This window comes from Coffea arabica, chromosome 5c, assembly GCF_036785885.1.
Source record: "Coffea arabica cultivar ET-39 chromosome 5c, Coffea Arabica ET-39 HiFi, whole genome shotgun sequence".
Taxonomy (NCBI): domain Eukaryota; kingdom Viridiplantae; phylum Streptophyta; class Magnoliopsida; order Gentianales; family Rubiaceae; genus Coffea; species Coffea arabica.
The window spans coordinates 16,376,982-16,390,833 of NC_092319.1; positions in this window are offsets into that span (position 1 = coordinate 16,376,982).

A 13,852-nucleotide genomic window follows, 5' to 3' on the forward strand; every position below is an offset into this window, starting at 1 on the left:
CTTCCTTTGAAGTTTTGAGAAATTCTAAGATAGTTGTTGTAACTATACATATATATATATATATCAGTTTGTAGCATCTTGACCTTGTTTTGGATACTTTAAAGAACTTAAAATTTGAAGAGCTAGTGAAGTGGAACAAATAGGAATAAAATGCAAACTAGAATCTGTTTTAGCCTAGATGGAAGAAATGAAACGTTCACATGTCTTAATGCTTGCATATTAGATTGGAAATGAGTTAATTTAAGCTCAAGTGTTTTATTCAATCTTAAAAATTTGGTGTATATGTACATTAACCTTGTTTTAAAGCTACCAAACTTAATGATCTTGAAGAAAAACGCAAGGAAGATTATTGGATTTTAGTGACTTGTTTTATAAGCCTAGGAACTTGGGTTTTAGTTACTTAAACCTTAAATTGGTATAAGATGCTGTGGCCGATAGTTACCCTTTGCATGTTAAGTTGGAAATGAGGAAATGAAGAGATTGAGAAGGACAATTTTGCATTTGGAATTGCCGAACTACTGGACTTGCATATGAATAAAATTTCTTAAAAGAAATTCTGCTCCTCTCTTACTGACTTATAGATGAACTAAACGAAGGTAATTAAATCTGGTTCTGTTTGGTTGGTCTAGTAGATAGCCAGCTAGTGTTATCAGATATTGGGATTGCGAGCGAATATATGAACATTGGACTGATATATTGTTTGAAAGCCTAATTAATGGTTGTGATCATAAACGGTAGATTGTGGATAAGAATGATAAGTAATCACCTACAAATTATATATTTACTTTGAAATTATTAACTTGGTCCAGGAGTAGCCGTGAACCAAGAAACAAACTCGAGACTCGAGAGTAGTTCATTTGATTCTTTGGTAAGTGTTTTCCTAATTATGTGTTAACTGTTTATGTGTTCTTATTGTGAATATGTGACAAATGTGCTTATTATGATATATTGTTAAGTGATTCATTGGAAAGTGTATCTCAATTGTCCCTCGCCTTTTAAGTCGAGAGTGTACTTTATCGCACTTGGCTTAGTTGAGTTTGAAGGTTGATAATTGATCAAGTGATATTGTAAGTGTGCATGACTATAAACCATGTGTATACTTTATCACACCGGTTGAACTGGGCCCCAAAACCCTCTGTTCAACGGACTATTCGAGCCAGCAAAGGGCTTAGTCGGGTAGGACGATAGTTTTGGGTAAGTGTTACGGTATACTCGAGTATTACCACGGAGTAGCAGATTACTGATATTGATATGATCATCCAAGTGAGGGAAGTATTTATTGTTTTGAAGGTTATAAGGAGGAGTTCGACGGAGTGTGTAGTGCATTGAAGTGGCTCTAATGCGAGCATCGTATTCTCTTAAAAGTGATTGTTCAATGAAGTGAAGTGTTTCCTCAATTACTTAATGAAAGTGATTGTACAGTGAAATGTACACTACTTGCTTAATTGCACTGATTTAAGTGCTTATTGAGTGTTGCTTGCAGGGAAACCTCACGAGTGAAAGCTCACCCTTTTACCTTTGTTTTCCTTACAGGAGTTGAAGATTGAAGAGTGATTGGATTGAACTAGAAAGTTATTTTGGGAAGATCCGTTACTCTGTGTATAGAGTGTAGTCATGGTTTCTTTTGAATTTTGAGACGTTTGAATCTTTTGTTTGAGTTGGTGTGATATTAAGAATAGATATTTAGAACAGGTATTTTGTTTCTTTTATTGGACAAATTTATGTTTCAAACTGATTGGAGTTATACTTAAGAGTGAATGTTCAGTTGTTCAATGGTAATGTTATCTCTGAAGTTAATGTGAATGAGTGAGTCCTGGCGAGAGTCAGGCAGGCGGTCCGCTAACTTTTAGGTTAAACCCTAGAAGGAGGTGGGGTCGTTACAGTGTGATATCAGAGCTCTTAATGAGCTCACGCCAGGAAAGGGTTCTCAGATTGTGGGGAATGGCCTATTAAGTGTGAAATGAACTATCACTGTTGAGGAAAAATTAGATATGTACGTCGGGTAGGAATTTCAAATGTGGATGATTTACTCTTAGGACCAGCTGGCCTGAGTTGTGAATTATCCTATTGTCAGATTCTTGTACCCAAGTACCGGATATTTCGTTCAAGGGTGTATTTGCAAATTGAGATGAATTTAGTATATTGCCTTATGATATAACCAGGAATCGTGATTAAATTTGGAAAAGTAGAATTGAAGGGATCAAGTCTAGTTTTTTTTTTTTTGAAAATTAAAAGTGAAAAGCCAGTAGTGTGGTCTTAAAGATTAGTGCAAATTCTGCTTTTCAAAATGAATAATTTTACAATGGATTATACGACATCTCTTACCCAAAAATGTGGGTTTAAACCTAAAATTTGAGTGAAATAGTAGTTTAAGGACCAAGGGTGTCCTTTCGGCAGTGTGTTCTAGGGTATTGGATGACTAGTCACTGTGACTGTTCAAGAACTTACTTCTATCTGGATCGAGTGATACTAGTTCAAATGGGTAAAAGATAGAGGTTAGTAATAGCAAATGAGAGAGAGCTCACATTAGACTGTAAGAAATGAGGAAATTCATAAGGATGTGACGTGACAGGATTCTAGAGTTGGAAACTAATATGAAAGGGGAACCTATGGAAGTAGAACCAGAAAAAGAAATTGGGTCTAGTGGGACTGTCCAAAATTAGATTAATGAAGTTTAAGTTGAAACTAAACTGAGGGTTGAGCTATTAGCTATGTGGTTATAATAATTTGTGTATTATTGAATTGTTTTCTTTCATGTTTATAAAGATTGAAGTTTGAGTTATGTATCAAAATGTTGAATGTATCCGTGAATTGTTTGGCTTGTAAAGTTGTATGAAGTTGGTGGGTAATGTAATTTATATTGTGAGTATGTAATTTGATGATTATGTGTTTATGTTGTTATAATGCTGTAATATTTATTAGTCCTTGGGATTAAATAATTACTAACTTGAGTGAAATTTGATAACCAAAGTGGTGTATAGAAACTATGAGATTAAGGTTGGGAAAAAAAGAAAAAAAAAAGAGAGATTGAAAGTTGAGCTTATAACGATGTTATAATTGTTTCAAGGGCCAATGGTGTTTCTAAGATAGATTTTGACAAGGATACTATCAATGGAGAATTAAAAAGAAAGATCATGAATAGAATCTAAGAATAGTGTTATCGACTTTAAGGAAGCGTCAATTGTAAGTGTGAATTTCAAATAGAGAAAATGTCGTTTCTGGGGCATGTTATTTCAAAAACAGGGATTGAAGAATAAATAAATTCCTTTAGTCAAAGTATTATGGGAGCATCATGGAATGGAAGAAATGATATGGGAACTGGAAGATAAAAATGCAAAAAGAATACTCGGAACTTTTATGATTAAAGGGTAAGAATTTCGAGGACAAAATTTTCTTAAGGGAGGAAGGATGTGAGAATCCGAGAAAATTATGTGTATACCCTAAAATTATTTTATTTTATTTACTTTGATATTAGAAAAATTATACATAACGAATAAATGGTTACCTTAAATGCCTAATTGGACCCCCATAAATTGAGAATTTAGAAAAAATAAATTCAATAAGTACATGTCTAGAAGTGTAGAAAAATTTTGCAGAAATAAATAAATATACGACGTGCATACTGTAGATTGTGTTAATTGCAAATATTACTAGACACGTAACATACACTAGAAGTCTATCAGGTACATGTCTAATAAGTTTTTCTTAAAGTTAAATGTGTTAAAATCAATGTAAGAAATTTCCCACGAAAATACAAATGAAGTTAGGAGTTTATACATGAAATCATAAAATGTTAGAACTTAGAGAGTAATTAAACTATAACTAAAAGACCAAACTAACCCTAAAATCCTAGAATAACTACCATGAAGCCAAGAAGCCAAACAAACTATCAGAATAAGAAAACCAACCACGAGAAGAGTGACATTTGCTAGGATTGAAACCGAATAAAAACACCTAATAGAAGCCAAGCGGTGAGGTGTGGAAGTTAGCTAAATATGGGGCGGTGAGTGAAGGAAAAATCCAATGGAAAACAGCTTCCAAAGCTGCTAAGTAGAAGCGGTGCCATGAGAATATCAATAACGGTCGGTGGGCAGTAGCACCGAGGGAATGCACCTTATAACTCCTGTCTGCCACTTTCCACCGAAAAGGAGTAAACTGAGTTTTCCAAAACAATAAATCCAAGAGATAAGCAAGAGGGAGAGCTAAGGGAGTGGAGGAAATTGTCTTCCTAAGGGAAAAACATAAGCTAGTGGACTGAGAGCAACAACAAACAAACCAAGAATTGAAATCAAATAGAGGTCAGCCAACTTTCCACTAGACTAAACGGTGAAAAGGAAATGAGTGGAAGTTGGCTCTAGCTTAGGACGGTGAATAACGCCTATTAAACCAGCTGCCATTTATCTACTAAGTAAGGTGATAGCCAAGGGAGAAAGGAGACAGCGGTGGTCAATTAGTTGGGCGGTGGCCGAGTGGAGAATCACCTTTTACTTCCCTTCTTACCAGACAAATATGAAGAGCAAGACCGAGAGAGAGACCAAGCTACATCTCTTTCACCTTAGTACTAAAAACGAGAGAGAGAAAAGGAAATATTTCTGATTTCCTCCCTACTACCAGTTGCAACCGAGAGAGTGAGGAGGAGAGAGTTAGACAATCGTGAGCTACATTTCCAGCTTGTAACCTTAGAACCGTGAGCCAAAAGAAGGTACAAAGAGGAGACTGGTGCAGTTGGGAACTAAAGCAGAAAACCATACGTGCAGTCTACAATTTTACAAACTTTAGGAGGGAAGAAAGAGGTACGTGACTCCAATAACCTTCATCTCGTATGGTATAACTGACTTCTAGGTTGCTTAGCAAAGAAAATGACTTTCAAGCTGAGGTAGAGTTCTGTCTTGAAGAAGCTACTGTGGGACAGAAAGGAAGAGAACCGAGAGTTGTTGTTGCAGCCATAAATATAGCAAACCTTCTGTAATAACCTCCTAATCATCTAATATACTGAATATTATCGTAGTATACTGGCATTTAGCTAAGAAAAATTAAGTGTGGTTGAAAGAAGAACCTGTTTAGGGAGTGGTTACCTGCGGAAATCCTTTCAGCTCCATTCGAGAGAAAGAAACTGAATGTGCAGCTTGTTAACCGAAAGAATGGAGTGATTTTCTGCTAAAAGCTCAAACTATATGTTATTTCCTTGTCTTACCTGAGAACTTAGAGCCGAGTTGATTACTTGAGTGAGAACTTTTCAAAGATTAGTTGGAATTTTTGCTTAGCTGACCGAGAGTGAGAATAAGAAAATTTTCTAGATTTCCTCATAGATTTGTCGTTCCAAACACCCAGGTTGAGACTTGATCCATGGTATAATATTCTGGTCTTAGCATGCATGTTAGATTGAGTATATAATGAAGTAGTTAATGGAGAAATCCTTGCTTAAAATCTGATTGTTGTCCGAAACTTTATCCATCATGGCCGAAAGAGAGAAATAAGTTCTCACCAGTTTTTCTTTGGAATTTAACCGTAAACTTCCATGTGTGCTGGTTAAGGCCATTCTGTAGCTTGGAAACTATCTCTTGCATGGTGAGCTGGAGTGAAACTGAAGAGATTAGGGAGGAAAGAAACTGCAACCCAAGCCGCTATGTTGCTGGAAAAGTTAATGATAACACAACTGCTGATAACAGATTTAGTGTGCGACTTTGATCGAATAAATTGTTGAACTTAGGTATTATTTTCACTGGTATATGTTGGACCGAATTTATATTACGTATATAGTGTTTTAAGCAAGTGAAAATGGAGTTTTGCCGAAAATTGGAGGTAATACTTCTAGAAATTGTAATGTGTTGCTGGCCGAACTAGTTGAGGCTTTTGGTGGGATTATTTTCTGGAATTGTGTGTTATTTGCTCTAGTTTGGGTTGGACAGATTTTGAGTTACGTGCTTAGTGTTGTAAATAAGTAAACCGTGGAGTTTTATTGAACATTTTGAATTGATATTGCTGGAAATTTTACTTGATGGCTGAAACAGTGAAGGGTTGAACTTCCTTTGAAGTTTTGAGAAATTCTAAGATAGTTGTTGTAACTATACACATATATATATATATATATATATATTAGTTTGTAGCATCTTGACCTTGTTTTGGATATTTTAAAGAACTTAAAATTTGAAGAGCTAGTGAAGTGGAACAAATAGGAATAAAATGCAAACTAGAATCTGATTTAGCCTAGGTGGAAGAAATGAAACGTTCACTTGTCTTAATCCTTGCATATTAGATTGGAAATGAGTTAATCTAAGCTCAAGTGTTTTATACAATCTTAAAAATATGGTGTATATGTACATTAACCTTGTTTTAAAGCTACCAACTTTATGATTTTGAAGAAAAATGTAAGAAAGATTACTGGATTTTAGTGACTTGTTTTATAAGCGTAGGAACTGGGGTTTTAGTTACTTAAACCTTAAATTGGTACAAGATACTGTGGCCGATAGTTACCCTTTGCATGTTAAGTTGGAAATGAGGAAATGAAGAGATTGAGAAGGACAATTTTGCATTTGGAATTGCCGAACTACTGGACTTGCATATGACTAAAATTTCTTAAAAGAAATTCTGCTCCTTTCTTACTGACTTATAGATGAACTAAACAAAGGTAATTAATGAAATCTAGTTCTGTTTGGTTGGTCTAGTAGATAGCCAGCTAGTGTTATCGGTTATTGGGATTGCGAACCAATATATGAACATTGGACTGATATATTGTTTGAAAGCCTAATTAATGGTTGTGATCATAAACGGTAGATTATGGATAAGATTGATAAGTAATCACCTACAAATTATATATTTACTTTGAAATTATTAACTTGTTCCAGGAGTAGCCGTGAACCAAGAAACAAACTCGAGACTCGAGAGTAGTTCATTTGATTCTTTGGTAAGTGTTTTCCAAATTATGTGTTAACTGTTTATGTGTACTTATTGTGAATATGTGACAAATGTGCTTATTATGATATATTGTTAAGTGATTCATTGGAAAGTGTATCTCAATTGTCCCTCGCCTTTTAAGTCGAGGGTGTACTTTATCGCACTCGACTTAGTTGAGCTTGAAGGTTGATAATTGATCAAGTGATATTGTAAGTGTGCATGACTGTAAGCCGTGTTTATATTTTATCACACCAGCTGAACTGGGCCCCAAAACCCTCTGTTCAACGGACTATTCGAGCCAGCAAAGGGCTTGGTCTGGTAGGACAGTAGCTTTGGGTAAGTGTTACGGTATACTCGAGTATTACCATGGAGTAGCAGATTACTGATATTGATATGGCCATCCAAGTGAGGGAAGTGTTTATTGTTTTGGAGGTTATAAGGAGTTGTTCAACGGAGTGTGTAGTGCATTGAAGTGGCTCTAATGCGAGCACTGTATCCTCTTAAAAGTGATTGTTCAGTGAAGTGAAGTGTTTCCTCAATTGCTTAATGAAAGTGATTTCACAGTGAAATGTGCACTACTTGCTTAATTGTACTGATTTAAGTACTTATTGAGTGTTGCTTGCATGGAAACCTCACAGGCGAAAGCCCACCCTTCTAGCTTTGTTTTCCTTACAGGAGTTAGAGATTGAAGAGTGATTGGATTGAACTAAAGAGTTATTCTGGGAAGATCCGTTACTCTATGTGTAGAGCGTAGTCATGGTTTCTTTTGAATTTTGAGATGTTTGAATCTTTTGTTTGAGTTGGTGTGATATTAAGAATGGATATTTAGAACAGGTATTTTGTTTTTTTTATTAGACAAATTTTTGTTTCAAACTGATTGGAGTTATACTTAAGAGTGAATGTTCAGTTGTTCAATGGTAATGTTATCTCTGAAGTTAATGTGAATGAGTGAGTCCTGGCCAGAGTCAGGCAGGCGGTCCGCTAACTTCTAGGTTAAGTCCTAGAAGGAGGTGGGGTTGTAACATAAGCTACTTTTTGCCTTTTATAAGAGTATGGGAAGTGGACATACTCATAACAGAAACTTTATCCTTATGATCAAGCCTACAATTTTCTAGGAGTGGGGCCTCAGGCACTTTGAGGTGGAGGTGGATTCGATGGCTCTGGTCTCACTTGTTAAGTCTCATACGTTAAGTAGGTGGCTTTTATGTAACATTTTATGAGCTGTCTGAGATTTGATACAAGGATTGGAGGTCTCATTGAAGCACATTTTTTGTGAAGATAATTCAACTACTGACTCGTTAGCTATGGCTTAACTAGGGTGTGACAGGATTTTTTATTCAGTTTCTTCACTTTCACGCTAAACTAAGGTTGTGCTAGTTCTTGACACTCGTTCTTTCCCTTGCCTTAGGTGTTGTTAGTTTCTTTATTTACCTGCAATGGCTTTCTCAAGTTCTCTGAAATAGTATTTGTGGTGGAATAAATTGAGGGGTGGTGTCCTCCTCTCTTTATATATATATATATATATATATATATATAAGATTAGCAACTATTCCAAATAACCTCCTAAGCGCAATAATACCCCACAACTAGATAGGACCACCCCTGGACAATCTGTGAGGATCAAAAAATTCCTTTAGAATTTTCTCCCATTTTTGAAAATTAATTTATATTTCCTTCTATATTTCTTTATTTGACTATTTAACTATTTACTAACCCTAAATATCATGGTGATTTCATTAGTTGAGTCAAGAGTTTTACTTTTGCGTTAAAAGTTAGAGTAAGTTAGGGTTTTGGTGCATTTTGGTAGTGTGATGGATTGGTGAGGTGTGTGCATTAAATTTGGTAGATAAGAGCGGGTATTAAGTAAGAAAAAGTGTGTGATTAGAAGTGCTACTACTAAGTTAGTGAATCATAGGCTTGAATCGACGTGCACTGTTTGTTACCGATTGAGTACACCACTTGACCAATATTTTCTTACCTTAATTTCCTTGATTTTATGACATCTAACCATCCCTAAATTACCCCTGAAGTTAGCCAAAATTGTTGAGCCAAAAACAAGAGGAAAGAAAAAAAACAAGAGGAAAAATGGTAGAGCGACAAGTGTTGGCCATCAAGCCAACTTTGACCAAAGACCATTCTAGTCTTTATCTTGTAAATTCTCCTCAAAACTTATTCATGTTCTTCCTTCTTTGGCTGACCCAGAGAAAAAAGAGAGGAGAAAGCTTCACAAATTATCTTGATCTTGCCTTGATTTAGTAAGAAATCAACAAGAACCACAAATCTAATTCGAACCAAGGTGCAACAAGGTGACAAGGAAGCTTGAGGTGGAGTGATTTTGCATAGGCAGCCTTGGTTTTGTATTTTTCTTTGAGGTTTGAAGGTATTAAGCTAAGAAACTCTCCTTCCCTTTCATATGTTACATTTATTGGATAGATGACTTGAATATGGAAGATATCATGAATTTGTGAAGTTGGTAGAAATTTTCAACTTAGAGTTTCAAAATTTCAGTTTGGGTATATTTGTTTATATATCAAGTATATGTTGAATTTGGTTAGTCTTTGCTATCTAGAATATGTACCAATTGTCTACTATAATTTGTGAGCTTGATTTGGGGCTGTTATACTATGAGATTGTAGCCTTGAAAATGGCAGGAAATTAGGAAAATAAGGGGAAGTGCTGCTGAAAATTTTTCCCCAGGAGATCTTGAGTAGTCTTGGAAAATCTATCACATCTTGGTGTAGAAACATCCAAATTGAGTTCTGCTTGTTGCGTTTGAAACTAGATTCTGAGTAATTTCTACCATGAAATTTTCAAAATTGTTCTCAATTTTTATAAATATCTGTGATTTTCTAAAGTTGACTAAATTTTCATTCTGTTCTGTCTTTCTACTGGATAAAGCAGACACTTGAGATTGGATTTTGACTGACTTGTAGACAGAATCTTGCAAAGGTATCTTCTGAAAATTGTAACCCTTTGAATCTATTTTCCAATGGTATAAAGTTTATAAATTTTGGACTTAAGAAGCTTGTGATATGATGTTTCAAATAGCATCGTGCAAAACTGGAAAAATTCTGTTTTCCTAAAACTGCCCTTACTTTTATTTTCAACTTTAAGTTGAAGTTGTTAAACCATTTTGAGCTTGGTTTATGATTGGAATGAGGAAATTCTTGGTTACTCATGTCCCTTGGGTCTAAATATTCTCTTTTTACTCCAAAACCATATTTGCACCTTTGTGCTAGTAGTTACTCGGATTTTCTTTGGTTTACCTAAATTTTGGATGGTTGAACCATAATATTTTCTCTTGATTATTCTTAGAGTTTGTCGGTGATCAAGCGCATAATCCGGAAGGAAACTTTTGACGTTATTTTTACTTAAACTGGTGAGTGTTCTTTACATATTATGCTTCCAATGACTATTGGATTGTTGTGAATGTTTGCTTGAATGTTAAATATTTTTCAATAATTGTTAATTGAATTTTCGGTAGGCGAGTGTGTACTTTATCACATTCGACATAAGTGAACATGAAATTTTCAATGATTAAATGATCAAATGCTACTTGTGCATGAATGTAAACCTTTTTGGCTGAATTGGCCCCTTGCCCTTCGTTACCAATTTACTCGAGCGAGAAGCGGACTCGGTCGGGCGGCTGGTGACCCTGGGACAGTGTTTTGGTATACTCGAGTTTTACCATGAAATCTGGTGGAGAACTGGCCAATGAATTCAATGCAATAAAATCAATGAATGAGTGACAATGAATACTGAAGGAGTTTTCACTATTAAATATTTTCAAATGGCAGAGGAATAAGGGAAATGATTGGCAACTGAATGACTGAATGAATGGCTCCAAGTAAGCACGTATCCTTCAAATGAATGAATGTTTATTTCATGAATGAATGAATGTTTATTCCATGAATGACTGTTTATTGTTTTGCAAAGTGTTCAAACTGTTAAATACCATACTTTCATGGTTTCTCTACCTGATTTCTTGTTTGGGAACCTCACTGGGCTTTTAGCTCATTCCTTTAATTTTTGTTTTCCTTACAGGAATGGAGGTCTGGAGCAATTAAGTGTGACCTAGAGTGTATAACCCTCTTGTACTTGTACTCTTGGTTGATACGATGTGTTTTAACATTTGACGTTGTATCATACATTTGGCTTTTGGGTTGTAAATAAGTTTGCACTTTGGTTGAATTATTGAACATAAAAATTGTTTTGGAGGATTGAATGATTAATCTTGAGAGTTGATTGAGTGAGTGAGTGAGTCCCGACAAGAGTTAGACAGCCGGTCCGCCAAACCCTTGGGTGATCCCTAGGGCAAGGTGGGGTCGTCACACAATCTATCCAAGATAGGAACAAGTGAAGGATGCTAGCTCGGGTGTATGCCATAGATAGACAATATAACCTGGAATGCTCTAAAGTGGTTGAAGATACGATCCTCGTATTTCATTGTTTGGTTAAAATTTTGATTGATCCTGATTCGATTCATTCATTCGTGACTCCTGATTTTATGTGTGGGATTAATAGGAAATCTAAAAAGTTATCACACTATTTAGAAGTTAGAATGCCTATGACCAAACATTATTTGTTGACTGATACTATCTATAAAAATTATGAGATATGGATTGAGGAGAGAAAACTTTTGGTAGACCTTGTCATCCTACCCATTCGAGATTATGATGTCATCTTAAGTATGGATTGTTTAGCTAGATATCACACCCAATTGAATTATAGAACTAAATTAGTTAAATTTTGTATACCTGGGAAAGCAACCCTGAGATTGGATGTGAAGGGTAGATTAGCTTCCTATGCCCTTATTTCGGGGATCCAAGTTAGAAAATTATTGAGTAAAGGAGTCCAAGGTTATTTTACCTTTTTAATTAACACTCCAGAAGACAAGGTAAAGGTTGAGGATGTGTCAGTGGTAAGAGACTATCCAGATGTTTTTTCTGAGGATTTAATATCATTGCCTCCTCAAAAAGAAGTATAATTTAAAATTGAATTGATGCCTGAAACAAAATTTATTTCTAAAACACCTTATTGAATGGCGTAGCTGAACTTAAGAAGTTAAAGATACAGTTGCATGATTTGTTGAAATGAAATTTTATATGACCAAGTGTATCCCCATGAGGAACACCACTATTGTTTGCCAAAAAGAAAAATGGAGGGTTGAGACTGTGTATAAATTATCAAGGTTTAAATAATGTTACAGTAAAAAATAAATTCCTCTTGCCACATATGGATGAATTATTTGATTAATTTTAAGAAGTTGTGATATTTTCTAAAGTAGACCACAGGTAAGGATATTATCAACTACGAATTAAGAAGGAAGATGTACCTAAAACGACCTTTAATACTTGATATGGATATTATGAGTTGGTAGTGATGTCTTTTGGACTAACTAATGCCCCTTTAGCATTCATGGATTTAATGCATCGGATTTTTAGGCCATACTTGGATCAATATATGGTGATATTTATCGATGATATTTTGGTATATTCAAAAATTTAGGAGGAACATGAGCAACATTTGAGAATAATATTGTAAACTCTAAAAGAGTATCAGTTGTATGCTAAACTCAGTAATGTGGATTTCGGTTGGAGAAAGTGTCATTTCTAGGGCATATCATTTCTAAGGGGGGAATCACTGTGGATTCAACTAAGATAGAGGCTATCGTTAATTGGAAGCGACTAGAAAATCCTCCTAAAATCCGTAGTTTCTTGGATTTAGCATATCACTATCATGTATAGATTCAGGACCTATCTAAAATTGTTGGACCTCTAACCAAATTGATCTAAAAACATGTTTAGTTTGTATGGGATGCCAAGTGTGAAGTTAGTTTTCAAGAATTCAAAAAATAGTTGAATATGGCACCTGTTTTGGCACTATCGAATGGGAAGGATAGTTTTGCAGTATATACAGATGTATCCCGAGAAGGATTAAGGAGTGTACTGATGCAAGGAGGAAAAGTAATTGCGTATGCCTCTCGAAAACTGAAACCCTATGAACAAAACTACCCAACGCATGATTTGGAGTTAGCTGCTGTCGTGTTTGCTCTAAAAAAAATGGAAAAATTACTTATATCGAGTGACTTTTGAAATATATACTAATCACAAAAGTCTTAAATACTCGTTTTCTCAAAAAAGATTTGAACCTGTGTCAACGGTGGTGGATGGAATTCTTAGAGAATTATGAATGTACCATTAATAACCATTTTGGAAAAGCCAATATAGTGGTGAATCTTCTTAGTAGAAAAGTTTAGATGGCAAGAATGATGGTTAAAGAATGAGGCTTGTTGGAAGAAATTAGTAGATGGAATTCTTGATTCAATTGTCAAAAAATGATTTTTGGAAATATTATTGTACAACCTTTGCTGCTCGTATTAAGGATGCACAAAAGCAAAATCCTACTTTGCAAAAATGGCAAGAGGAGGTCTAAGGAGGACAGTTACCTGACTATGGTATATGGACTGAAAGAGTACTAAGATTTCATAATCAAATAATTATACCAAAAGATGAAGGGTTAAAATGAGAAATACTAGAGAAAACTCACCGTTCCAAATATACGGTGCATTCCGACAGTAACAAAATGTACCAAGGTTTGAAATGGTTATACTGTTGGGATAATATGAAGAAAGAATTTATTCAATATGTTCAAACCTGTCTTACTTGTCAGCAAGTTAAAACAAAATATCTAAAACTAGCATGATTATTGCAACTCTTAGAAGTACCGAAGTGGAAATAGAAGCATGTTACTATGAATTTTGTATCATAATTTTCACGTACCTAAAAAGGCCATGAAGGAATTTAGGTCATAGTTGATCGATTAACCAAATTAGCAGACTTCTTGTCTGTGAACATGAGATATTCCCCTGAGAAATTAGCCAAATTGTATTTAGATGAGATTGTTAGGCTATATGGGATACTTGAGAGTATAATTTAAAATAGAGATCTCTGATTTG